Source organism: Pan paniscus, chromosome 4, assembly GCF_029289425.2.
Source record: "Pan paniscus chromosome 4, NHGRI_mPanPan1-v2.0_pri, whole genome shotgun sequence".
Taxonomy (NCBI): domain Eukaryota; kingdom Metazoa; phylum Chordata; class Mammalia; order Primates; family Hominidae; genus Pan; species Pan paniscus.
Window position 1 is genome coordinate 144,635,296 of NC_073253.2, and position 27,864 is coordinate 144,663,159.

The 27,864-nt window shown below is 52.3% G+C and overlaps 1 long non-coding RNA gene and 2 other non-coding genes across 5 annotated transcripts; all 3 read left to right on the forward strand.

Moving 5' to 3' along the window:
* The first annotated feature begins 1,219 nt into the window (after positions 1-1,219).
* LOC106634820 (uncharacterized) lies at positions 1,220-27,311 on the forward strand. 3 transcript variants are annotated; one of them, XR_010112235.1, is made up of 4 exons: positions 1,220-1,558; positions 15,958-16,078; positions 18,567-18,873; positions 19,567-27,311. It is a non-coding gene; the product is annotated as an uncharacterized LOC106634820 (long non-coding RNA). The 3 variants fall into 3 exon arrangements; XR_008625452.2 differs by having other exon boundaries at positions 1,227-1,558; positions 18,567-18,721; XR_008625451.2 differs by having other exon boundaries at positions 1,228-1,558; positions 18,567-18,721; positions 21,558-27,311.
* Positions 23,391-23,496, forward strand: MIR143 (microRNA mir-143). Its single transcript, NR_106533.1, has one exon. It is a non-coding gene; the product is annotated as a microRNA mir-143 (primary transcript).
* On the forward strand, positions 25,133-25,193 carry MIR145 (microRNA mir-145). Its single transcript, NR_163120.1, has one exon. It is a non-coding gene; the product is annotated as a microRNA mir-145 (primary transcript).
* Positions 27,312-27,864: the final 553 nt, after the last annotated feature.

Genomic DNA, 27,864 nt, shown 5'->3' on the forward strand with positions numbered 1-27,864 from the left:
GCCCATCCAGGCTGCGGGTCTGAGGAACTGTGAATGAGGCCGTGAACAGAGACCACTGGGGTCCAGCAGGCCTGGCTGCAGAAAGGAAGCTCTGCGCAGTGGAAGGCAGGACCGGGTGGCAGCCCTGGGAGCAGGCCCCGCTGGCCCCTGGGAGAAGCCCTCCATGGGCCTCAGCACGACAATCCTAGGCTGGCAGCCGAGGCCTGGTTCACGTGATCCCTTGATTTGTGTTTTCTGACCTTTCTTCACAGACACTCTAGGAAGCCTGGGGACACAGAGCCTGCCAGGGGAAGTCATACTCTCATGAAAGAGCTAGCCAGCAAGAAACTAGAACCGTGGACATGTAAGATATGCACCGGCGTGGCGAGTCCTAAGTGGGAAGCAAGCAGAGGGTGTGACAGAATACTGAGGGGGCCAGGGAATGGCTCTTCCAGAGGGGACTTCTGAGTGGGAGACAGGAGCAGGGGAAGGAGCGGCATGAGCTCTGGGAAGAAGGCATTTTTGGCAGCGAGCAATGCAAGTGCAAAAGCCCTGAGGCATGAAAAACACTAAAGAATCTGTAGGAGGTCAAGGTGGCCAAGCAAAAGGAGAAAGAGGGACTCCGGCAAGAGATGGGCATTTCTCAGGACTGCGATGGCAGGGAAAAGAGAGCCCCCTGAAGGACATTCCACATTCAAGCCCCTGCCCTGTGGTGACCCTGCCAGGTGGCTGGGTCAGGATCTTCCCTGTCAGGCCCAGGCCTCGTTTGCATGATGATGGGAGTAGCTTCCCACGGTCCGGGCTCTCCTTCCCCATGTTCTCCTGTTCCCCCAATTCCCATCACCCAGATTCCAGGAGCCAGGACTGGTGTCTCCCCCACTGGAGGTTCCCAGAAAGTCTCAGAACTCCCACTGCAGTCCTGGGACACAGGGGCTGGGGGAGAGGAAGGAAATTCTCACACAGCTTTCTCCCAGGGAGTTTGCTCTTGTTCCCAGGCTGACAACTGGCAACCCTCAGAACTCTGTTCCCCACCCCCTTCCTCCTCCTCCTCCTCCTCCTCCTCCTCCTCTCCCTGCCTCCCTCTCTCCCCTGCCCCCCTTCTCAGGCTTAATGACTTCCACATGGGCCTCTGGCGGCTGGAGCCAAGGCTCCCAGCATTGTCTGAAATCTCCAAATTTAGAAGAAATATGAAAATTGTCAACCACTCCTTCCTTAGGGGGTAAAAGCAACATTCAGCACCGGGGGCAGGTCAAGGCGAGGTAGTCACGTGGGGGGTGCCTGGGCCAATGGGGGGCCCTGGGAGGGCTCAGCACCCGCCTCGCCCCAATACGGGGCTCGCCTCTTCAGCTCATATAAGGTAAAAGGCAGAGTGGCCTCTGTGGCCAGGGAGCCGCAGGCAAGGGACTAAGGGGAGGGGGGCTCAGTGCCAGCTGCTTAAAAATGCCCCTGTGGCAGCGAGGGGCACCAGAGGCTGGGTCTAATTAGTTGAGAAGCAGTGACACCCCCAACCACTCCCCAAACAGGCTGGCTCCCGTCTCCAGGCCCCAAGGAGCCACACCTGGACCAGACCCCAGGAAAGGTAAGCACCAACGGCAGACCTGGAATCCGTGGGTGGGGGCCTCTGGGAACTTCCCTAGGGGGATGCTGCATCTGGGGGTCTTGCTGTCTTGCTAACTGGCTCTGTCCCTTTCTGGACACAGATTCTCTGGGTCTCAGTTTCCCCATCTGTACAGGGGCTGGAGTCGATGATCTCTAAGCATCCATCCAGCTGATCGGCTCTAGTTCTATGGTCCTGTTGGCTTCTAGGATTCCTTGTTGTTGTAGTCAATTGGGGGAAGAAGGTGCAGAGGGAGTGCACAGAGTTAACATCCTATCAGCCCAAGCTTCACCACGGCACCCGAGTCTCAGGCAGTCTCCCTGGCTTCTACATAGGCAGTGCTTCTTCCTCATTGTATGGTGCTTTGATTTTGTAATTCCAAGAGCCTGGGGCTCCTGGCAAGGAAAATGGTTTTCAAATAATGGTTTCGAGAAACAAAGCTGGGGAAGAGGCAATGTAAGCTCAGGCTCTGGCAGGCAGGCAGAGATCCTGGGAAGGCTGGGTGCTGACTGCACATGGAGCAATGGGAAGGGATGCTGGTGAGAGGAGACGGGGGCACTTAAGCTCCGGCCCCAGCTCTGCTCTCAGTGCCCGGCTCTGTGGTCTTGGGCTGGCCCACTCCCTTCTCTGGGCCATAGTTTTCCCATCTGTATAGCAAGGCCATTGGACAAAATGGTCCCTCTGCAGATGTGGCTTCTGAGTTGTTTGTGCCTGAGGGACAGCCAGTGTTGGGAAGTTCCCCCAGGAGGTCCCTGAGCCGAGTCTGAACTTTGACCACAAGCTTGGAGTCCAAGCAGATGAAGTCCTGTGGGAGCTTTTGGAGGTTGAGCCTGAGTGAGGGAGAGTAGCTGAAGGTTCTGTGACTGAAGGCTTGGCCAGAGGGGTGCCCCGAGCCCTCCAGATGAACTTGGCTGCAACCAGCCTCTGGTGGGGAAAGGACTGATCTCTGGATTCAACCACACAGGAATGTGGGACATGGAAGTAGGTAAGGGATGGAAAAGACAGCAGAGGGCTTCGCGGGTTGAAGCAGTGGGGCCAGGGGACTTAGAGGAATGCAGGAGGCTTGTGATGGGAGGCAGGGCTGGGTAGAGGCAGGGGCTTAGGATTGGAACTTGAAGATGTACAGACAGCGTGGAGTCGGGCTCCTCTGAAAACACTCTGGCCACATCCGGAGCCCAGAACAGAACAGTCCTCTAGCACCGGCCTCTGTCTGGTACCCTCCACCTTCCCGCTTCTTGTCACACAAGGCCCAAGGCCATCATGGTTCAGAAGGAGGCTCTGAATTCAACTGCCTGGGTCCAATTCTGGCTTGTTTACTTACTGGACAAGTGACCCTGGGCAAGTTGCTTGCTGTTTGAGCCTCAGCTTCCTCCTCTGTAAAATGGGTACAATTCTGAGCTTGCATGGTTGTCATGAGGAGTGAGGGATGTAGGCACATAGAGCAGGATGAATGGGGCTGATGTTACATCGCAGTCAGAGCCCACACCTCCTGCGGGCAAGATACCCTGAGCTATGTTGAGGGAGAAGTGGGAATGAAACCCAGCCAGGGAATGCCCAGAGTTGCTGAAGGGCTCTGGAACAGGCTCTGGAAAGAGGCAGGAGGAATCGAAAGTCAGAGGCTGTGGGACACAGGAAAGTGATCAGCTTGAGATGCCTGAAGGACTGGGGGGGATCTCCTTTCCTGCCTTTCTAGGGCATTGTGTGGGCAATGTATCTGAACCACTGTGCACTCACCCGCTGACAGGGGACCCCAAGTGAGGCCTAGGAATCTGCATTACAAGCTCCCCATGAATTCCCATGCACGTGGAAGTTTGCGAAATGCCAGGCTGTAGGGCAGCCTAGGACTCTCACAAACTGCCGAGGCAACAGAATCCACAGAGAGAAAGCACTGCTTTAGGTTATTTAGCGAGCTGATGGCAGAGGTGGAAGAGAACCTGCCTCTCTGCCCAGCCAGGGATTCCATAAGGTGGTGCAAATCAGGAGAAATAGATGACACTATTTGTGGAGTTCTTATGAGGTCCAGGCACTACCTCAGATCTTCACATGAACTAATTCATTTAATTCTCACAAGAGCCAGTGAGGAAGGGGCAATTATTATCCCCACTCCACAGATGAGGTACCTGAGGCAAAGAGAGTTTAGGTGGCTTGCCTGAGGTCACACAGCTCATGAGTTGTTAAGTTGTGTGTGCCAGCTGCCCCTGGGGGTGCTAACTCCCCAAGGAGTCTCCCACCTCCTGCCCTGCCTCTTAGCTACCTCAAAACTTCCTGGAGACCCTCTAACAGACCTCATGGAAGGGGGCAGAATATGTATGGGAGACTTCTGGGAGTCAGACACTGTGCTGAACAGCTTGCATTATCATTTAATCCTCCCAGGATTCCCGTGAGGCAGGAATCAGCATCATTCCATCACCCTCACTTTCTAGAGAAGGAAACCACTGCAGCTTACCCAATGTCACGCAATTAAAAAGTGGTGAAGGGGATTTGAACCTAGTCTATGCATCTGCAGAACGCACACTCTTGGGCTGCCCACCCCGACACCTCTGAGGGCAGTGATGAAGAATCCCACCTCACGGAGGAGACGGAGGCCAGGAGTGAGGCCCTGCCGGAGCCTGAGCCCAAGCGTTCTAGCTCTGAGGCCACTGCTCTCCCTTCAACCCTGTTGCTGCCCCGCAACAGAAAGTTTGTCATTGGTCCCTCACAGCCACACCACAGCCCTTTGGGCAAAATCAGCCCCTTCCCAGCCTGGCCAGTTCTGGGGGAAAATGACACCTGACACCTGACACCTATCCATTTTTTTTTTTTTTTTTTTTTTTTTTGAAATGAGCTCTCCCTCTGTCAACCAGGCTGGAGTGCAGTGACGCATCTCAGTTGACTGCAACCTCTGCTTCCCAGGCTCAAGTGATCCTTCCACCTCAGCCTCCCAAGTAGCTGGGATTACAGATGTGTGCCACCACATCTGGCTAATTTTTTGTATTTTTTTGTAGAGACAGGTTTTCGCCATGTTATCCAGGCTGGCCTCAAACTCCTGGGCTCAAGTGATCCCCCAGCCTCAGCCTCCCAAAGTGCTAGGATTACAGGCATGGGCCACTGCACTCAGCCAACACCTATCCTTGAGGAATAGAAAGATCCAGGCTCCACACCACACACCATCACTGACTCGAGTGGCTGTTCTGATTCCCAGCTGAGCCTGAGGGGTTCGGGGAGGTAATCTCTGAGGTCCTCACTGCTGGGCCGTGCCTGGGCATGGCCTCTTCCTGCAATTTTCCAACTAAACTCTCCGGGGGGCTCAGCGCCATGGGGTGGTTCGAAGAACCATGATGAAGGCTGGTTCGAATTGTGATGACCATTTTTGTCCACATCTCCTAGGACCCATAAGCCAGAGTTTCTCTGGAGCTTATACCTAGAAGGGGTTCTGGGTCCTGGAGTGCAGGCCTGTCAACTTTACAGGAGAACACTAGATTGCTTTCTGAAGCGGCTGAACCAGGTTTTGCTTCCATCAGCTGTGTATGAGCATCCCCATCTTCTTGACCACACTTGAAGTCATCAGTTTCCTTGAAGCATATGGGTTGCACACTTCATTTTGCATGTATCAAATTTATATAATAAAAAATGTAAGGAAGCCATGGAAATAAAAATGTAGGTGTGCCTTCTGTAGGCTGCTATGCTCCTGTGCACGAGGGCGTCTAGAACTTTGCCCTCCACGCACAAGTTGCAGAGCACCCTCATCAGGACATTTACGAAGGCCCTGGGGTGGGATGGGCACTGCCTATGTGGCCCTCCCCCAGCCCAGCAGTATGCAGTGGCCCGGGTCCAATCAAAGGTCGCCTGGGAGGGTGAGTTGCAAGAATCTGGGGAAAAGAGCCCAAGGTGGCTGCCGCCTGCTAACAGCTTGTCTAGACAGGCCCCATGGGGCTTCACCGCACATTGCGAGAGCTCTGGCCAGCCCCCTGCCCACTTGCAAAAGAGGCTGTTGGCAGCAACACTTCACCACTAGAAACCTTTACTCCAATTCGAAACATGCCTTAATGCACAGTGTGAATTACCCACTCTCGTGGCCCACAGAGGTTGACTCATTCAGGCCCCCTTTTGTTCAGATGAGGAAACTGAGGCTGACTCCGAAGCCTGGGGGCTTTCAGATGTGGAGTGGGTCCTGGTGTCCAGGTGATGAGGGGACCAGGCGGGTCTGGAGCAGGGCTGGAGTGGGGCTCAGATGTAGTAGGCTGGCAGTTAAAGGTGCCAGATGTGAGCCAGGCTGCTGGGTTTGAATCCTGGATCTGCCTCATAGCAGCAGTAGGACTTTGGGTAACTTACATAGGTGCTGTATGCTTCAGTGACCTCATCTGTAATATAGAGATGATAAGAGTACCTGTCTCACTGGTCTACTGAGTTGTCTGGATTAACTCATTAAATGAGTTAAAACTCATGAAGCCCTTGGAACTGTGACTGACACATAGTAAGTACTCAATAAAAAATAACTGCTAAGACCAGCCACAGTGGCTCACACCTGTAATCTGAGCATTCTGGGAGGCCAAGGCGGAAGAATCCCTTGAGCCCAGTATTTCAAGACCAGCCTAAAGGTCAACATAGGCAGACTCTGTCTCTACTATACATTTTTAGATTAAATTGTTATAATAATAATAACCACTAAAATGTGATTACTAAAGACAGCTTCTTCACAGTACAAAGAGATGCTTTTCTGAGTACCAACTCTTTGGAGGATAAACTGCCCTTATACCTTCAAAAATAACACTTGCCATATATCAAGTCCTTTCAAGTACCTGGACATTTACCCAGCACTCTGAGATAAATACCATTATCCTTCTGGGCACACAAAGGCTCAGAGAGGTTTAGTCATTTGCCCAAAGTCACACAGCCTGTACGAGGCCAAGCTGGGACTCAAACTCAGTTCTGACTGATTCTAAAATCATGTGTTTAACTGCTGCACTCTAGGACCACCCGCAATGGATCTGTGAACCAGAACCAGCTCTGGTTCTGACCTGCTTAGTAGGGCCTTTGGCATTTGGGGGAGGAGGCCATTGGAAGTCCGAAGCCCCCTTCCAGATTAGGCATGATTGCAGTAAGAGAAGAGACAGACCCTTTGGCCCCCTACCCCTGCTCAGGCTCAAAAATGCAGACCCTGCCAAAACAGTCCTTCTCACCCAGAAGCACCCCATAGGGTGGGCTGAGTAACCTTGGGGGCCTCGTCAGTCTTGGGCTGCCCCATGCCCTGCACAGCCCACCTGAGGTTTGAGGAAGGGGCAGTTGGCTAGGCCCAGACTGGAGAAAGCCACCCCACCATGGCCCTTCTGCAAGAACCCCCGGCCAGCCACAAGCCTAAGCCCCCTCCTTAAAAGCTCCTCCTCTGACCTTAGCTGTGCATCAAGGGAGAAAAGAAAGCTCCAGGCCGGGTGCGGTGGTTCACACCTACAATCCCAGCACTTTGGGAGACCAAGGCTGGCAGATCATTAGGTCAGGAGTTCGAGACCAGCCTGGCCAGCAAGGTGAAACCCCATCTGTACTAAAATTACAAAAAATTAGTCAGGCATGGTGGCACGTGCCTGTAGTCCCAGCTACTCTGGAGGCTGAGGCAGGAGAATTGCTTGAACCCAGGAGGCGAAGGTTGCAGTAAACCGAGATCACGCCACTACACTCCAGCCTGGGCGACAGAGCAAGACTCTGTCTCAAAAAGAAAAAAAAAGAAAGCTCCAAACTGCTCTGCTGCCACATACTCTACTCCTCCTCTCCCTCCAAGGAGGCAGGGATGGGGGTGGAGTGTCTAGAGGGAGGCTGCCTGCTGGCCTGGGGATGGATCCACAGAGGCTATGACACCACCCCTGGCTGGGCTACTGGGCTCAGAGGCCCCCGGTCAGCCTGCCCAGAGCCTGCCAGCCACCAGGCATGTGACCCAACAACCCCGATGAGCTGAGCAAGGCAGGGTGAAGGAGAAAGAGGCCGGCTAGGACCAGGCCCTGGCTCTGCAGCCAGCACACCTGGGTAAGTGTCCCACTCCTCTGGGGCCTCAGGCCATAATGTTCCCTGGTTTGGGACAGAGGGGACAGCTGAGGTCATTCCATGTGTGACAGTAGACACCTGGATTCTCAGAGAGGGAACATCTAAGGAGCTGGGGGCGCGCCCTGGATAGACAGAGAAGATGGCATTCCAGGTGGAGAGCTCTGTGTACAAAGGTATGGAGGCAGGACTGCAGAGGCATTTTCAGACAACAGCAGAGAAGCCCAGTTGGCTGGAACCGAGAGTTGGTCTGAAGCTCAGTGAGGCTGGAGGTCGGCGAAGCAGAGAAGGCCTAGAGTGTGCGGTGGCTTTGGCAACAGAAACCAAAGCCTCAGAGCTTGGGAAAAGTTCTCCTTGGTATCTGTCTGTCCCTGGGAGGGGGTGCCTTTCTTTAGCCTATTTGTCCCCCTCCCCAAAATACCATCAGCCAAGAACCCCAGTGCAGGGCAGAGACCTAGGAATTTGGATAATGGGCAACTCTGAGATGTCAGGCAATGGGGAAAGGAGAGCTCAGGTGGGACTAGGAGGGGTAGGAAGCCCGAGGGCTGCAGTCACCATCTTCAGACCGCTCCAGAGCTTCCTGGGGAGCAGGAACAGAGGACAGGGCATGAAGTCCAGAAAGGCAGATGGCAGCAGAATACTAGGAAGACACCTCCAATAGTCTGTCCAAAGAGGGTGAGGGGATTAGGAAGTACAGACATATCCTGAGTTACAATTTTCTATTTTAAAATGCTATGAAAGCTATATGCATTTGGTACCCTCCTCAACTTATGACACAGTTGTGATGGGGTTATAAGGTTACTTCGGATAAACCAACTCTATATTGAAAATATCGCAAGTCAAAAATACACGTTCGGGCCAGGCGCGGTGGCTCACACCTGTCATCCCAGCAGTTTGGGAGGCCGAGGCGAGCAGATCAGGAGTTGAGGAGTTCAGGAGTTCAAGACCAGCCTGGCCAACGTGGCAAATACCCATCTCTACTAAAAAAAAAAAAATACAAAAATTAGCCGGGCGTACTGGCGCACGCCTGTAATCCCAGCTACTCGGGAGGCTGAGACATGAAAATTGCTTGAACCTGGGAGGTGGAGGTTGCAGTGAACTGAGATTGCACCACTGCACCCCAGCCTGGGCAACAGGGCAAAACTCTGTCTCAAAAAATAAACAGAAAAAGCACGTTCAACTTACAATATTTTCCATTGACGATAAGTTTATCAGGAAGTAACTTAAGGAACATCTGTAGTGAGCTCCTCATCACCAGAGGTATGTAAGCTTAGTACAGACACCATAGAGAGAAGAAGCCAAACATCAGAAGAGGTTGGGCATCATGGCCTTTCCTACCACCAGCCTCGGATCTCACATGCCAGCTCTAACTGCTTTGGAACAATCATGAGCTGAGCCTTCCTGCAGCCTGGATGTCAGATTCCCAGCCAGACATGACATCAGTTCTGCCCCGACTTTGCACAAGGGCCTCTTGGACCTCCTACCTCCTACCTCCCACTTCCTTTCCACTGCTGCCTCCTGCCTTCCCAGGGGACACTAGGCCTGACCAAAGAGACTTGGAGCCTGGTTGTGAGATGGAGGTCCCCGGGGAACATTCAGCTGATGGCCTTCCGCCCGGCAGGAATGAGACAAAGGGGGCCAGGGACCCTGGGAGCCCTGTTCACACGCTCCAGAGAGTCTGCGTGGAAATTCCAGGAGGGTCACAGGAAAGCTTCAAATTTAGGACCACAGTGCTTTATTTTTTTCCCCTTTTCTCTTCTGTTCCATCCTTTCCCTCATGGTCGGTGGAGGTGTCATAGAAGTCTGGGAAAGGAAAGCAAGCATCCTCTTGGGCTGAGTCACAGAAACAGCATGGAGAGACGGAGGGTGCGGAGTAGATTGGGAGGCCCACCAGACAGGGCTTGGGGCAGTGGACAGCAGTGTGGGAGAGGATGGAGAGGACCAAGAAGTCAAGGGCATGGCCAAACGCCTGTGAGGGTCCTGGAGCAGTGGGCAACTACATCACCCGGGCCAGCGGCCTTCCCTAGATGCTCAAGACCAGAGCTGCCAGAACCTGGGTTCAAGCTGGGGTCAGAGAGTCAGCCCAGGGCTTTCCAGAATAAAGACAGAAGGATCTTGGAAATGGGGCTTCCAGGAATCTCAGGCAATGTGCCCCCACCACACACTGACTGCAGAGCTCAGAGTCGTACAATATCCATCTCATTCCCTCTGGCGCCCCTGGTAGATGCTTAATAAATATTCCTGGTGTTAAATCCCATCCTCATTGCATCATAGTCCTTTTAGAGCTGAGGGACCTTAAAGAGCATCAGGGCCTATCTCCTCATGTTATAGATGCAGAAACTGAGGCCCAATGACAGGGAGAGACATGCCAAAATATGCTGCCAGAGTGACCACATCCTTTGCTTCTTCTCTGCCTTCTAGCCAAAGAGGGAGACTATGGTACACTCTTCACAGCCAAGGGCAGGGGACAGAGGAGAGGCGGTGCCCAGGCAGGATGCAACTATCTCCAAGAGATAGTTAGAGAATGGCAGCCTATCTTGAGTTCTGGCTGCTCTGCCCAGGAGGTCCCTTTGAATGGCCAGAGATGGTCTCCAATGCTGTTGGCCTCCTGCAGAGGAAAGAGCCCAAGGCTGGGAATGGAAACCCTTGGTTCTATTCCTGGCTGTGCCCTAACTCTTCATATGACCTTCAACGCGACCTTGAACATGCAGCTTCCTCTGGCCTCAGTGTGTCCAGCGAGAGGCTAGACCCCGCCAGGCCTGGTGGCTCACTCCTATAATCCCAGCACTTTGGGAGGCCAAGGCAGGCAGATCATGAGGTCAGGAGTTTGAGATGAGCCTGACCAACTTGGTGAAACCCCCTCTACTAAAAATACAAAAAATTAGCCGGGTGTGGTGGTGCATGCCTGTAATCCCAACTACTCAGGAGGCTAAGGCAGGAGAATCACTTGAACCTGGGAGGTGGATGTTGCAGTGAGCCAAGATCGCGCCACTGCACTCCAGCCTGGGTGACAGAGCAAGACTCTTTCCAAAAAAAAAGAGTCTAGACCCAACCAGCTGGGCAGTAGGGGATTCCAGCCATGATCTCCTGTCTCCTGCCAGGACTCCTCTCCATCAGTCTCAGTCCATCCTAGATTTTACCTGCCCAGCTCGGCACAGGAAGTGAGCCAGGCACAGAAAGAAAATAGCAGCTCTTGGATTCCCCTTCACCTCATAGCAGCATCTTCTATGCCCAGGCTTTGCTTTCTAGCTATGAAATTCCCAGAGAGACAAAAAGCTAAGAAAATCCTTAAGATCACCCCAGTAAGGAAAGCTGAGACCAGAGAGGGTCCACAGATGGCTCAAGGTCACACAGCAAACTGGGAATGGGCCTTGGGTTTCCTGGCTCCCAACAGTGTTCTTGCCACTGACCACACTGCTCTCCAGAATAACAGGCACATAAGCTGTCCTCATGTGGACCCCGGCATCGATTTAGCTTGGTGGCTTACACCCCCACACAGGGAGCTATAATCTCTTCCCCTGGCTGGGACTCAGTTTCTTCTTCTATAAAACAGAGACAGCCAGGTGCGGTGGCTCATGCTTGTAATCCCAGCACTTTGGGAGGCCAAGGAGGGCGGATCACCTGAGGTCAGGAGTTCAAGACCAGCCTGGCCAACATGGCGAAACCCTGTCTGTGCTAAAATTAGCCAGGCGTGGTGGCAGGCGCCTGTAATGCCAGCTACTCAGGAGGCTGAGGCAAGAGAATAGCTAGAACCTGGGAGGCGGAGGTCGCAGTGAGCTGAGATCGCGCCACTGCACTCCAGCCTGGGGGACAAAGTGAGACTCCGTCTCGAAAACAAAACAAAACAAAACAAAACAGAGACACAGCGTGGACCAAATGTCTCTAGGAGACTTTCTGCCATAACACTAAGGATCTACCAGGACCCCAGTGCTTTCCTGGGAGGCCCATGCCAACACCTACCTCAGCCCTATCTTCCCCAAGGGTAGGGCCACCCAGGCCAGGAAATCCCACCAAGTCCTCCCCCCTCATTCAGCCCTGTCCCACCCCAGACCCTGAGGCTGGACTTCATCCAGAATTACAGGCTCCAGCCCAGCTCCCCCTCTGAGGATCTGGACTTTTTCTTACCATAAAAGGGCAAGCGTGCCTCTCTTGGTCCCTGCTGCCAACCCTGCTAGGGGAAAGACTGAGCTATTTTTAGAAAACTCAAGGGTTTGCTCCTGAACTCAAGAGGGGCGTCTCTGCGCCTGCACCCTGAGATCCCCCTCCCCATCTTTCTTCCTCCTCCTTCTTCTCCCATCGCTCTCTCCTTTCCCTTTCTCTTCCTCTCTGTCTTGCTGTCAGTCTCACTCCATCCATCTCTCTTCCATTTTCGCTCCCTCTCCTCCCATCTCACATCGCTGTTCTGTCTTCCTTCCCCCTCACTTCTTCCTTCTCCCAAAATCTTTTCATAGTCAGCTTCCCTCCCCCACTTCTCTCCCTCAGATCTCGTTTCTGGTGGTGGAAGAAAGTAACACATCTGCACTCCCACCCCTTCTTAAACACTATTTACAACATAAATTCCAAACATCCGCCATCTGGTTCTAGGAAGGGCCAAAAGATATTTGGAGAAGGAAGTCATGATTATTCCATCTTCAAAGCAAAAGGAACTTAAAGGCTCTCTTCTCTCCACCTTCCTCCCGAGGCCCCTTTGTTTAGTATTTGGCCGATCAGGATCCCCCAGTGAGCAGAAGAGGTCAGGACGTTTGCTGGAGTCCCAGCTGGACCTGTGACTGGCTAAATCACTTTGAGTTCCTTGCTTCTCCTCTCCATGCCTCAGTTTCCTCATCTGAACAATGGGTGCAAGACTAGAGTGCTTCCAGCACTGATGTTCCAAGACTTCAAGTCCTGGTGCAGAAAATCCATCTGGTCCAGGTCACTGGGGCCTACTTTGGGGCTGAGAAATGAAGGGTAGGATGGGGGCAAGGGAGTGGGAGGCAGTGAGGGAGTGCCATCCTCATTCCTTGATGCACCAGTTTCTCTCTCGCTCCATGGAGATCTATGCCGGCCATTCACCGGCATTCACACCCACACTCACACCGAGGAATGGGGTGGGGTCAGACTATCCCTCCGTGTCTGATCTAGAAGGACTCTGGACACTCTAGAGTCCAGTCCTGTCCCCACCACATCATGTAGATGTGGGCCCTTGAGGCTCAGAGAGGGGAATACCCTTGTCCACAATCACACAGCAAATCTACAGAAAACCGGGTACCTAGCCTGCTGCTCCTCCCACCCAACACATTCCAGAAGAAACCAACATTTGTATTTTCTAGAAAGCATTGCCTAGTCCCAGCGAAGCCCCTGGAACCCTGGAGGTCCATGCTCTTTGCAAAGCTTATAGGACAGAGGGAGAACCAATGCCTTTTTTTTTTTTTGAGACAGAGTCTCATTCTGTCACCCAGTCTGTAGTGCAGTGGTGTGATCTCGGCTCACTGCAACTTCCGTAACCCAGGGATTCAAGCAATTCTCCTGCCTCAGCCTCCCAAGTAGCTGGGATTACAGATACGCGCCGCTGCGCCCAGCTAATTTTTGTATTTTTAGTAGAGATAGGGTTTCGCCGTGTTGCCCAGGCTGGTCTCAAACTTCTGACCTCAGGTGATCCACCCGCCTTGGCCTCCCAAAGTGCTGGGATTACAGTTGTGAGCCACTGCACCCCGCCGAGAACCAATGCCTTTAACATGATGTGAATTTCTTTTAACAAGCAGCACAGAAGAGAAAAATACCACGGGAAAGAGGCAGAACACCACCACCAAAAGGAGAAGCCCCCTTGCTTCTGGAGACAGATGGCTTTCCAGGGTTCAGATGGTCTTCACTTATACTAACAATGCTTTCTCTGTTCACAAACCCCTCTCCAGAAAGACTAACACACACCTAAATATTGCCAAGAGATAATGACTCCGGTTATCACTCTGTAAAAATGATACGATGAGCAGTTGGTCTTACAAGGGAGCCGTGAGAATGTGTGTGGGGCTGCCTGGAGCCAATCTTTACTAGCTGTGTAACCAGGAGGGAGTGCTGTGACCACTGGCGCCTCAGTAAAGCGGAGATAAGAATGGTACCTAATTCTTCAAAACAAGGATCTCTGAGTAAAGAAAAGAAAAATTAAAAGAATGGTACCTAATTCAGCCAGGCACAGTGGCTCACGCCTCTAATCCCAGTGCTTCGGGAGGACAAGGCAGGAGGATCACTTGAAGCCAGGAGTTCACGACCAGCCTGGGCAACATAGCAAGACCCCATCTCTACAAAAAATTAACAAATAAAAAATTAGCTGGGCATGGTGGCATGTGACTGTGGTCCCAGCTACTCAGGAGGCTGAGGCAGGAGGATCGCTTGAGCCAGGAGTTCAAGGTTACAGTGAGCTGGCTGTGCCACTGCACTCCAGCCTGGGCAATAGGTGTTGCCCTGGAAAGCAAGATCCTGGAGAGTGAGACCCTGTCTCTTTAAAAAAAAAAAAAAAGAAAATTATTGGTACTTAACTCATAAGTGACTTTGAGGATCAGATGAGAAAAGCTGTGTAAAATAAAGCACTTGGCAAGTGTGGGGTGCATCAGAAGCACCCAATGACATGCGAGCTCTCATTATGATTACAGCGTGTCCCAACGTGCCTATTGCACAGTCAGCCGGACAGGTGATGGTTCTTACCTTTGTCACTCTTTTCCCAGTTTCTGCCCTCACCGAGGGGCCAAGTGACAGAGACTTACAGGGATCCTGCTGTCTATGCCCCACCTGCCCCCAGGGCCTGAGCTGCTCGACGCAAAGCTTGGGATTCTAGGCTGGGCAGGTCTTTTTTTTTCCTCTCTTCCCTTTTCCCTGCAATGCTCTTGTTTCAGCCTCAAACTGCGTTCCCAGGGCTTGCTCAAAACTCCCCAGAGCGACCCTCCCTGGGGAGGAAGTGGGGAGCGTGTGAGGTTGGTGAACTCAGCTGGGGTGTCAAGGGGGTGGGAGGGCACTCTGGGAACAGAGGCCCAGGGAAGCTGTGCGACAAAGGGGACATGGAAAGGGCCACGCAGGGGCTCCCACAGCTTCCCCAGATGCCTCTTCAGACCTTTGCTCTCTCCCTGCTTCTGCCGTTCCTCCCATGGCTGGGCTTTGCTATGGCCCCAGCCCCATGCTAATAATAGAAATGGTAGCCATTTATCGTAGGTTTATGATGTGCCTGGAAATATGCTCGCACTTGACATCTGCCTCATTTGACCTTCACAAACAAGCCTGTGAGGTCGGAAACAGGCTCAGAGAGGTGAAGACACCGGCTTTAGATCACACAGCCAGGAAGTGCTAGAGGCGAGATTCAAACACAGGTCTGCATGACTCCAAGGCCTGTGTCTTTTCTTTCCAGACATGTGGTGGAAACCCTACGGCCCTGGAGCCCAAGGAGAGCAATGGCTGTAACAAGTGCACAGGTTTGAGTGCACTGAGGCAGGGGAACCGTGGGCAAAGAGGTCCCTCCAGAAAGAGCTGGGTGTGAGCATGGGTTCGTGAGCTTGCCTGGAGCCCTGGCCTCAGCCCTCTCTCACTGAGGTGCCATCTGGCTCGCAGATGTGGCCCATTCCCAGCCCCTCGTGTTTCTTGGAAATGAGAAAGGCCAGGAAAGGGCACAGGGGCTTTCGCAATGACCGTGGCGATGATAGCTTTGACGTGTGGTCATCCAGCCGGCCACTGCCTACACCCAAGAGAAAGCTGGATTGAGCATCAGGAGCCTGGGTTCAAGTCTGCCTCTCAAGCTGTTCCACAGGTGACCCTGGGCAAATCGCACAGGCTCCTGGAACTTCAGAAAGGGGAAGAATGATTCCTGCCTCTGGCGACATCAGCGAATGTGCCTTGAGTTACGGGAGTGTTTTGAAGGCTGAAAGCTTTGTGTACATGGAAGGGGTCAAAGACAGCCACAAGCCTGTCCCTTTGGTCTTGGTCATCATGTTAACCCCAGGTTTCGATTTAATCCTACATGCTCCTTTCTTATGTGTGAGGCTGAGGTGGGGGCATTGGTCAGAGGAGCCTCTGGGAAATTTCCTTTCAGGACAGTTCTTTTGTTAAGGGGCCTGGGTGTGCTGAGAAGGGAAGGTGGCTCCTCCTGCTCTTGGAGCTTGGAGTTTCTCACAAGCTCTCCCTTAAAAGCCAGGCAGGCCAAGAAGGGATAATGGCTGCTCAGGGCCCAAGGGGCAGGATCTCTGAGGCCCGGAAGATCTCAGTAGGTTTAGCCCAAGAGTATCCAGAAGTGGCCCAGGCCCATTCTCCATCCCTCAGAGCCTGGCAGCCTGGTCAGGACCCTCAAAGGCCATGACCGTACCCGTAGGGCACCCTGGTGTCCTTCTGACAGGTGGGATCTTTGTTTCTTACAGGCAAGGGCACTAGCTGGTGGGAGCCACCCCGCCATGCTGATGTCAGAGAAGCAAGAACTCTGGAGAAGCAGCCTCCTGGGACCAGAGGAGGGCCAGCAGCAGGCAGCCCGGAGACAGAACTGTGAGCCCACCCCACCTCCACCCTTCTGGCACCCACATCCGCTCCCCACCCCAGCCCACCTGCAGGTGGCTCCTGGAGTATCCTGGGTCCCTCAGGATAAACTCCCCACCCTAACCTCAGAATGACCAAGAAACTGGGCCTGAGGATGACAAGAAGCAGAATGGGCCTTGGTAAAGGAAGACCACCCATTGATTGGTGGCAGTGCGGGCAGTTCAGGGCTGTCAGTGTCTGGGTTGTAGGTAAAAAGAAATGGAACCCAAGATGGGAAATCCAACTAGGAGCCAAGAATCCGGTCTACCCCATCCTCCTTACAAAATAGCAATGCAAAGCCCGTGTGATTTGGACATAAAGCCTCTGTTACTCAACTTGATTCGGTGAATAACAGACTTGAAAGAAATGTGGAAAATAATAGTAATCTTCCCTAGAAAGGAGTAAACAGGGTTGAGCTCCCAAAGCAGGAAGACCTGGGGCTGTGTGATCTTGGACGAGTCACTCAACCTCTCTGAGCCTAGTGATAAAGAGCCAGCTCATAGGGCTTTGAGAGGATTTGTGAGGTTGGGCTGGTGTCCCCAGGCACAGCCCTTGGCACATAGTGAAACTCAAGAATACAGAGCAGTTTTTACCATTCATCACATTATTCCCACACTTGCCAATTTTTTAATTTCATGCTCATGGTGGAACAGGTAGGGTGAGGTGCCAGCTCCATAAGATAAGTGGAGAAACTGAGGCCTGGAGAGGTGAAAGCATTCACTCAGAGTTGCATGTAGAGTCAGTTGCAAAGGAGAATTCTGGCACCAGTTCTCATGTGGATGGAAAAAGTGCAGGAAGATTTGGAGGTGAGCAGAGGAGAAGGGAGGAGGAGGCAGGGTTCCAGGAAAGGAGCTGACATCCAGGGATGTGGGACAAGGCCCAGGCCTGTCTTACATAACATGGTCCACCTGTTCACCCCTGCATGCCCCACAAATGTGTGCAAACGTGCACCCCGGCACAGCGCACACCCAGTCCTCCGTCACTAGCAAATAAGCCACAGAGACTGGGTTTAAACAAATTGGATTAGGAGGGCTGCAGGCGCCTCCTCCCCCCGACTGTCCGGCTCCGACACTAAACAGACCTGCAGAACTGCCAGCTGTGGTCTCTCGGACACACTGACAGTCGGTCCTTGGCTCCCTCACCCCACCCGTGGGCCTCAGGAAGGGGGTTGGGGTCTGAGAGGATGCCACAATGATGGATGGGGTGAGGGAGGTTCCAGGGCTAGCTCAACAGCGCACAGGATGTTAGTGCTTTTGCGAGGCACATTTCCGAGCTGTTCCCACACCCACCCCCACTTCCCCCTTCACCCTCCCCTCCGGCAGCCTCTCCCATGGCCACTGCTGCGGGCTGTGAGCAGAGCCCCGTCCTTGAGCAGATTCACCTCATCTTTCAGTCCTGCAGCTGGGCTGAGTGGGGAGTCAGCTCAGAAGACACTGGCCTGGGGATAAGACTCGGGGCATGCTTCAGAGGGAAGAAAGAGCTTCTGAACAGACAATGCTGTCTTAAAGGTGGCATCTTGGTGCTTTCTCATGCCTTGTTTTCTTTCATCCTCAGAATGTGTCTGGGGGTGAGGGGAGGGGTGTGACTGCCGAAACTTCCTTTCTTGGTGATTCCACATCACTCCTTTCTGATCCCTGAGCCTGTGCCACGCCCTGTGTGATGTGCCAGGGACACCAGGGTGAATACTTACAGGCCCTGTTCCCCTTCCTTCACGAAACAGCCTCCTTCGGGCTGGGTCACTGGGCACTGGGGCCTCCCTGGTCTTCCAGGATTGCAACTTCACAGAATCCCTTTTCCATAAGGCACATGAAAGTGACTGTGACCCGCAGCGGGAGCCTTGACAACCAGCCAATTCAGAACACAGACCTTGACATCGGAAGGCCCCGAGTTCAAATCCTGCCTTGCTCCCTTTCAGCTGGAAAGCTATGGTCAAATTACTTAGCCTCTGCAAGCCAGTTTTCCCTTCTGCAAAATGAGGTTACACAAGCTGCCACCTCACAGAATGAGTGTGAGAATTAATTCTTATTTTCCACACCCTCATTTGACAGGGGGAGAAACAGAAGCCCAGAGAGGGAAAGGGCTTGGTTAGGATCACACCATGAGTTGGGGGTTAAGTCAGGATGGGGTAGGTCCCCTCTTTCTCTGGGTGTTCCTCTCCCCCATCCCTTATCTCAACATAAATCCTCCCCAGTTGCCCAGGTTGTCCAGGTGATTCCTGGCACACGTCCTGGGGCCTGCCCTCCACCTTCAGCCCTGCTCTGGCTTCTGCAGCAGCAGAGTCCTGGGTGACCAGCAGTGGCCCCCGGCCCTCTGAGTGGTGGTGGAGGGTGGGGGAGCACTGCAGCAAGCTCCCAGCCCAGAGCAGCCTGGCCATATAAGGGAAGGAGCCCAGGGAGGCCTCCTGGCTCAGGCCTGGCGAGAAAACCCAGACAGCCACTGTTTATTTTCTCCTCCCCAGCTCACCCACGCCTCTCCAAGCCTCCCGACAGAAGACAGAGGTCCCCCACAGCCAGAGACATTTCCTGAAGACATGGGGAACACAGAGGCAGAAACAGCCCATCCACCCAGGAGCTGTCCCCCACACTGCCGGGAGCCGGCACCCAGAGCCGCCAGGTAAAACTGAGGCCACCTGGTTCAACATCGCCTTTCATAGAAGGGGAAGCAGCCACAGAAAGAAGGGCCTGGTAAGAAGTGGAACCTGGGACCCCCAAGCGGTGTCTCTCATCCTGACTGGGGATCCAGAGTAGGAGGGAGCCTTTGGTGGGGTAAGTGGAATGGGGCGGTGGGGGTGGCCATAGACCCCTCTTCTCAGTAAGGCCCTCATGTGAAGGAGGCAGGGGTTGGGACAAGTGCTAAGTATGCAAGACTCAAGGGAAGAGCTGCTGGAGCCAGGGGAAGCACCTCCCTCCCGGCCCCTCTGCCCCTCCTCATAGCCCAGCTGCACTGACTCCTCCTCCAGGAAGCCTTCTCAGCTTCCCCAGGGGTGGGAACCTTTTCGTCCTCCAGGTGTGCTTGGCTGTCCTTTCTTGGGCTCTCTCTCTCTCTCTCCTCATCCCACTTGAGTCTGCCCCCTATTCACCTTGTGAGGGGAATTTCCTTCTACTCAATCTGACCGAGGTCCTCCAGGTCAAGGACGGCGTGGCTCTCAGTCCCACTTCCCCTTGGCACATAGAAGAGGCAGTGCGCTGAAGGGACAGGTGAAATGATTAGACCCTGCCCCCAAACCAAGGCCTGGCCAATTGGACAGGGCATGAGACATTCAGCGTAGAGGTTAAAATGAGGGCCCTGGGTTAGGAACCCCAGCTCAGTTCTCAGCTCTGTACCCTTGGAAAATTCCCTTCCCATGGAGCTTTGTGAATGCACAGGGACTTGCACAAAGAAAACATTCAATATCCAGAACTATAAAATTCCACAAATGACTGTGCTTATTACATTCATTATCACGATGATTATTCCAGACACAAAGGAACAGAACGAGGCACCAACAGCAAGGGGCAAGCAGATTCAAGGGCCACAGAGGAGATGGAGGCAAACACCTTCCCCTGGTCAGAGGCTGTGCCTCAGCCCTTCTCCCTGCATCAGTTTCTCCTTCAGAAGCATGGGACTACCTCCCATCTAGTTCTCGTTTCTAAACCCAGGGGAGATGCTATCTTTGCTGCAATAATCTTAGCCTACATCTTGGAATGGAAATGGCCTTGGTGGAAATGGTCTTCAACTCCTCTGGTCCAAGCTCAGGCCCTGTGACCCTGGAACAATCCCCTTCCTGGTCCTCCATGTAGGAGCAATAACATTCCCTTGCCAGCGGCACCAGCCATTCTGATGATTAAATGGTATCGGACTCTGTTTTCCAAACTCAGTCATTCAGATGCCCCCTATTTTATTTCTTCCATGTCTGCAAATGATTATAATATTTTTAAATGTAAGATGAGTCCTTTTTATTACACATAGAAATAGCTACTGTAAATAGCAAACTCTAACACTGTGCCTAATTAGGAAATAAAGGTAACCATAAATACAGTAAAAATGAAACAATGTTATTATGCTTTAACCTGATAGTGTGGCTTGCAAGGCCCTGGGCCTGAAGCCTGGGCAATAAGTGAGAGTTAGAAAGGTGTCAAAGACATGATAGCAGCAAACTGAGGCTTTGTACCCCACGGTAAATAGGACTGAAAGCAAATTCACAGGGAGCAACTGATCCATTCCACAACAGAATGCTCCCTGTCAATTTGCTTTCCATTCTGTTGTGTCCTGTCTCCCAGCAGAGACTACAAACTCCCCAAAACCACTTACCCACCAGCTGCACGTGAGAAGCCAAAGGTAGTTTATGTGAAAGGGCTTTGGAAATAATCACGCACCAAGTGAAGGCAGAGGACACACCTTGTCAGCTTAGTTCTCAGCAGCAAATCATCTCTTTTCCAGGATAACCCTCCCTGATTCTTATTGAAATCTCTTTGCTGATCACACTAAGCTCTTCTCTCTCAGGGGCAGTGGGAGCCGTGGAGAGTGGAGTAGACCAGCTGTCTGTGACCTGCAAGGGAGTCCAATGTCAGAATCACTCCCCAGCCAAATGCACGGTTTTAAAAAATCTATTTATTTATTTATGTAGAGACCAGGCTATGAGACTGGCTAATTTTTCGTATTTTTGGATAGAGACAGGATTTCATCATGTTGCCCAGGCTGGTCTTGAACTCCTGGGCTCAAGCGATCCACCTGCCTCGGCTTCCCAAAGTGCTCGGGATTACAGGCGTGAGCCACTGTGCCCAGCCACCAAATGCAGTTGAAAAGAGTTTCTGCAAGATAATTCCACAGAAGAGGAAAGCAGTTATCTGGCTGGGAATACCTTAGACAGAGGCTGTCCTCTACACAGGCTGTCAGAACTGACCTACTGACCTGCCTGCTGGCATGATAGACCAGAGGGAAACACTCTTTCCACTCTTCCCAGAGTGAGTGTAAGAGACAGACTTTTTTTTTTTTTTTGAGACGGAGTCTCACTCTGTCACCCAGGCTGGAGTGCAATGGCAAGATCTCGGCTCACTGCAACCTCCACCTCCCCAGGTTCAAACCATTCTCCTGCCTCAGCCTCCCAGGTAGCTGGGATTACAGGCTCCCGCCACCACGCCTGGCTAATTTTTGTATTTTTAGTAGAGACAGGGTTTCACCATGTTGGCCGGGCTGGTCTCGAACTCCCAACCTCAGGTGATCCGCCTACCTTGGCCTCCCAAAGGGTTGGGATTACAGGTGTAAGCCACTGCTCCCAGCCTTTTTTTTTTTTTTTTTTTTTTTTATTAGAGACAAGGGCTCCCCATGTTGCCCAGGCTGATCTTGAACTCTAGGCTCAAGCGATCCTCCTGCCTGAGCCTCCCAAAGTGCTAGGATTACAGGCATGAGCACTGCTCCCAGCTCTGTTTTTGTTTTTTTAAGGAGGTATATTTTTTCTGTTCTCTCTTAGCCCTGAAGAAAGGCTACCTATCCCCTTCAGACATTCCTGAAAATATATGTCATCCAACATCAAGGCCACCACAGTGACCACTAAGCAACGCAAGAAGGTCCTCTGGGGTGCCCTGAGATCTTGGCAGGGCAGGAAGAGTGAGAAGGGGCTTTGCCTGCTCACCTGAAAGTTCCCACCCAAGCCGGGCCCAGAAAATAAAATGAATTATCTACATGGTCATCCAATCAGCCACCAAATGGCATTACCTGGGTCCATCATCATGTACCAAGCCACAGGTCAGACCCAGGGCCCCCCTAATTAACAAGACACAGGCACTGTCCTCAGGAAGTAGAGATCTAGCCAGGTCAGACCCACACACAAATAACACTGATACTAGAGATAATGAGATTGGGAATTATGATTCAGCCATTCAACCTGGGCTTATGCGGCATCTACACCACCTGGCCCTGATTTCAGTAGTGAGCAGTTGACAGGGTCCCTTCCCTTCACAGGTGAGCCATGTAGTCCACAAGTGGAGGTGGTCGTAAGTGAAAAGCACATTACCAGCATGGTAAAGGGTTAGAAAGAGGGCACAGGGTGGGCGAGAACATGAAGCAGGGGGTGCTGATGGCTAAAGAAGTCAAGGAGGGGCTGGGCACTGTGGTTCATGCCTATAATCCCAGCACTTTGGGAGACCAAGGCGGGTGGATCACCTGAGGTCAGGAGTTCTAGACCAGCCTGGGCAACGTGGTGAAACCCTGTCTCTACTAAAAATACAAAAATTAGCCAGGCATGGTGGTGCACGCCTGTAGTCCCAGCTACTTGGGAGGCTGGGGCATGAGAATTGCTTTAACCCGGAAGGTGGAGTTTGCAGTGAGCCGAGATCGTGTCACTGCACTCCAGCCTGGGCGACAGAGGGAGACTCTGTCTCAAAAAAAAAAAAGTCAAGGAGGGTTTCCCAGAGTGGCCACTTGATTAGAGACCTAGCACAGGAGGAAGAGATGGGCAGGGAGAGTGACGGGGAGCAGCACAGTCCCTGGGAGCCCGAAGTGGGTGGGCACAGGGCTCCCTAGGAGAATGGAAGGACATCTATGAGCTGTAGCCCAAGAGGAAGAGGTCACTGAGGCTAGATGCAGCAGACCCTCGCGGGCTTTGGGGAGGGCTTCAGAATTCAGCCTGAGGGCAATGGGGAGCCCTTTTGGGATATTAAACTTGAGAAAATATGAGCATATTTGCATCTTGAAAAATCATTATGGGAAGATGGCTGGGAAGAGAGGAGGAGTGGCAGAAGAAAGATAGGTTGGAGACAATTGATTGTTCGATGATATAAAATGTTAAGTACCGTGAATGATGCTGTTTGGCTGGAATGCACCAAGCATAAAGGTGGGGCATGGCATCAAAAGGTAGGTCAACATATTAAATAATTCCATGTATTGAAATATCCAGAAAATATATAGACAGATCTATAGAGATAGAAACTGGTCTGCCCAGGACTAGGGGTTGCCTAAGGATAAGGAGCTTCTTTTTTGGATGGTGAAATAACCTAAAATATATTGTGCCATTGTTTGCAAAACTTTGTGAATATATTAAAAACCTGTTAATTGTACTCACTAAATGTTCTCCTTCTAAATTAAGCTGTTCTTGACAAGAAAAGGAAAGAAACAAAGAAAAGAAGAGAAAAAAGGTCAAGGTTTGGTCCTGGGTGCTCAAATGGCAGGCCACAGACAGGAAACACAGTTGTGAGGAATTACAACAGCCTCCCGACCAGAGCTGGAGAGGTGGAGCCCAGGTCCCCTCTAACACCCCTTCTCCTGGCCAGGTTGGAGTCCCGCCACAGGCCACCAGAGCGGAGCAGCGCAGCGCCCTGTCTCCCAGCCTGAGGTGCAGTGCTGCATCTCTGGTCAGTTGGGAGTCTGAGATGAAGCACTGTAGCTCAGGAAGAGAGAAGTTTTTCTGCAGCCATCAGCCTGGAAGTGGTAAGTGCTGGGGGGTTGTGGGGGGCCATACCAGGAAGAACAGAGTGTTTCCAGACTCCATACTATCAGCCACTTGTGATGCTGGGGAAGTTCCTCTACACAAGTTCCCCTGGTGCCACAATCTGCTTCACGAGTCTGGGCATGTCCTGACTCCTCTGTGTACCCCAGTGTGTCCATCTTAGCATGAGGCGTTAGCATTTCCCCAGCACCCTGCCTCTGCTTTCTCTTTCTGAGCCCATGGCAGACACAGCTAATCAGTAAAGGCATATATTCTTTTTTTTTTGAGACACAGTCTCACTCCATCACCCAGGCTGGAGTGCAGTGGCATAATCTCAGCTCATTGCAACCTCCTCCTCCCAGGGTCAAGCAATTCTCGTGCCTCAGCCTCCCAAGTAGCTGAGATTACAGGTGTGCGCCACCACGCCTGGCTAATTTTTGTACTTTTAGTAGAGATGGGGTTTCACTATGTTGGCCAGGCTGGTCTCAAACTCCTGACTTCAGGTGATCTGCCCGCCTCGGCCTCCCAAAGTGCTGGGATTACAGGCATGAGCCTCCACGCCCCGCCAGGCATCCATTCTTGAAGTGCTCAGATGCAGCTTCAGAATCCTCAACAATGAGCCCTGGAAAGCCACTAGTACTGATTCACAGCTGAAACTCATTCATCATTTGTGGATCAAACAATTCCTAAAAACCCTTTCAGCCCTGAAGATAAAAATTCTGGCCTTTGAGTCAGGGTCTTCACTCTGTACTTCTAACCTTGGCTCCGGGGTATTGCCGAAACCAGTCCAGGCACGTCACAAATGTCTGACTTCTCCCAGAGGCTTCAGAAGCACAATGAGCAGCAGAGGAGAGCCATGGAGCCAAGCACAGTCTCATTTAACCTCCCCAAAAGCTTGGGAAGTGGGTGGTGTTATAGCCCCATTTTACAGATGAGAAAAACGAGGCTTATTTAAGCAGCTCACCTAAAGTCACATATTGATTGTGCTGAGCTGAGATTGTACCCTAATCTGCCTTCAAATCCATGTTTTTACCCATTGCATGTGATTATGGAACCTGGGACCGAGGAGCAGGAGGAGAACATTCTAAATTCTGCTCCCATCTTGTCTTTACATCTCAGGTCACTTTTAGCAAGGACAGACCCGGACACTTGCCGTTAATACTACAGGCTTCCTTCCTCCTACCCCCTTCCCCCAATCTTATTCATCTCACCTCTCCAGTAGGTCATAGACTCATGCATTTTATAATTAAAGAAGGCCAAGGCTCAGGGGTTAAGTGACTTACTGGAGGTTATCAGAGAGGAAGTTGCCAAACCCAGGCTAGGAACTGAATGGTTGGTTTAAATCCACCCCTCTGGCAGGAGACTGGGGAATACACATGAGCCATGCAGACAGCAGAGGGCAGTCCTGGGGGTGGGGGCGCCAGAGGGTTTCCGGTACTTTTCAGGGCAATTGAAGTTCCGGTCACTACTCCCCCCCAGAGCAATAAGCCACATCCGGCGACGTGTGGCACCCCACCCTGGCTGCTACAGATGGGGCTGGATGCAGAAGAGAACTCCAGCTGGTCCTTAGGGACACGGCGGCCTTGGCACTGAAGGCCACTCGCTCCCACCTTGTCCTCACGGTCCAGTTTTCCCAGGAATCCCTTAGATGCTAAGATGGGGATTCCTGGAAATACTGTTCTTGAGGTCATGGTTTCACAGCTGGATTCGCCTCCTTCCCACCCCACAGCTGCCCCCCAATGGGGCCTCGGCTGGCTCACAGGATGAGGGTTCAAGAAGAAGGCTGTCCCTGGAGGTAAGAGGGCTCATGAACCATGTTCCAAACCTTTGCGTTGCTTTTCTTTCCATCGTGTCTATTTCATAACATCCCTGTGAGGCTGGATGTGGGAACTTCAGCACTGCCGTACTCTTGGGAAATTTGTCCAAGGCCACCCGGCTGAGCAGCGGTTGAACCAGGACACCATCAGGCATGCGTTTCTTGTCTCCACCACACCCTCAACCCACTTCCCAACGCGCCTTGCGACAGGGGCTGCGGTATTGCATCCACATGACTGATAAACTAGTAAACACACATGAATTCATTTTAAAAGTGTATTCAATCAGTTAGGTAAACTAAAAACCTCAAGTCTTCGTTCGATTTGGAATGCAGCCAGAGAACAAATGGAAAATTTTTCAAGGTAGAGAAGATGAAAACTCAGAACGCCCTCTTGTGGCATCTCTACCCACCCCAGGAACACTATGGCTCTTCCCCTACACACGGTGATTGCTAACCTTGCTACAAGACATTGGACACACACACACACACACACACACACACACACACACACACTGAGGTTCCTTTTGCTCCCTCACTTTTGAGCCAGTGACTACTGAAACCCTCTCCATTGTTGCACCACCAGCAATGCCCCCATCACTTCCTCTCGTTTACTTCCACAGGCTGGTTCATCCTCAAAGCCCTCCTTACGTAGATCTGTGGGATCAGTGAGGCTCAGAGAGGTAAAGTGGCCAGCCCAAGGTCGCCCAGACAGCAAAAGGCAGGGCCAGCGCTGATTTCAAGTCCAATGGCCTATGGCAATTTCTTAGCCAAAAGCAAAATCTACAAAAATAAAAAGCCAGGCACAGTGGTGAGTGCCCACAGTCCCAGCTACTGAGGAGGCCGACGGGGGAGGACCACTTGAGCTTGGGAGTTCCCGGCTGCAGAGAGCTATGATTGTGCCTGTGAATAGCCAATGCACACCAGCCTGAGCAAGATAGGGAGACCCTGTCTCTAAAAAATACCTAAATAATTTTAAAAGTCAGCCTCTCTGACTGCCTATAGAGAATGCTAACTGACTGAATGACAAAAGACCTAATGTAATCCAGGTGCAAAATCAGAACTTTCCGGCCGGGCGCGGTGGCTCACGCCTGTAATCCCAACACTTTGGGAGGCCCAGGCGGGTGGATCACGAGGTCAGGAGTTCAAGACCGGCCTGCCCAACATGGCAAAACCCCGTCTCTACTAAAAATACAAAAAATTAACTGGGCGTGGTGGTGGGCACCTATAATCTCAGCTACTCAGGAGGCTGAGGCAGAAGAATTGCTTGGACCCGGGAGGCAGAGGTTGCAGTGAGCTGAGATCGCGCCACTGCACTCCAGCGTGGGCGACAAAAGTGAAACTCTGTCTCAAAAAAAAAAAAAAAATAGAACTTTCCCTGTACTCTTGCTAGGGCTTTTCATGGAGTTGTAGAAACGGTAGTAAGTGCCAAGGCCCCAGAACCCGAATGTTTGGGTCCGACTCCCACATTGCCAGAGACTAGGCAGCTCACACAGGTGTCCCAAGCTGTCTTTCTCACAGGCCGCATTGAAGGCGTTTATGAAATGAGACCCCCTCTTCCTCATCCGTAGTGACAGGGCTGGCCTGACCGTGGAGAAATCAGATTTGATCATGATAGCTTCCACTCCGTGACTGGTCACGACCTGCCAGGCGCTGTGCTAAACACTTTCATAGGCCTTGTCCCCCTCCATCCTGATAACACCCCAGTGAAGCAGGCCCTGCTCTTCACTCCACTCCACAAAGCCAAGGCTGAGAGAGGTTAACAGACTTACCTAAGGTCACACAGCTAAGAAGTCGTGAAGCTGGGATCGAATCAAGTCTGTGTTTATGGGTTTAACTATCATGTTGTGGCCCCAACCCCATTTGGCCTAGCCTGGCTGGTGGGCCTTCTTGCAGTAGCTTCCCCTGGAGAAGAGGAAAAGCAAACCTTCATTGAGACCCAAGCGGTCTCTCCTGTGCTCTGTGACAATAATAAAGTTCTGGCCCTTGGCTCCTGTCCTGTTTCTTTCTGGGAATTTGGGGAAGGGGGGAGGTGGAGAAGGCAGGGAAAGAACCTGACAGGCCCAGCTGAAGCACCCCCAAGTGGCTCCACACAGCCACTTTGAGAGGCCGCATAGATAGCAGTCAGGACCCACATCCTGGCAGTTGGAGGCCCCAGGAAGCAGCCATGTCTGGGGATGCTTCCCTGGTATGGAGGGTTAGGGGACGGAGAGTGTCCCTTGAAGCTCAGTGAGGGCTTCTTGGGGCACTTGGGGTCTAGCCATGTGGCAACCCCTCTCTGTCAGTCACAATGGTGTGACTGACCAGGTCAAATAAGAAAGAGTGTGAAATGTGAGGCCAGTTCACATCTCACACAGGTGTTTGGATTCACAGTGGCCTCTGGACATTAGCCAGGCCCTGCAGTAACACTGGACATTAGCTGTGCCATAGGCAGCGTGGCCAGCACATGAGGACACTTTTCACATGGTTATCTGCCTTGGCGTGATCCTCCAAACTGCCATATTTTGAGGGAGAAAAAAAAAACACCACCTGAAAAACCAC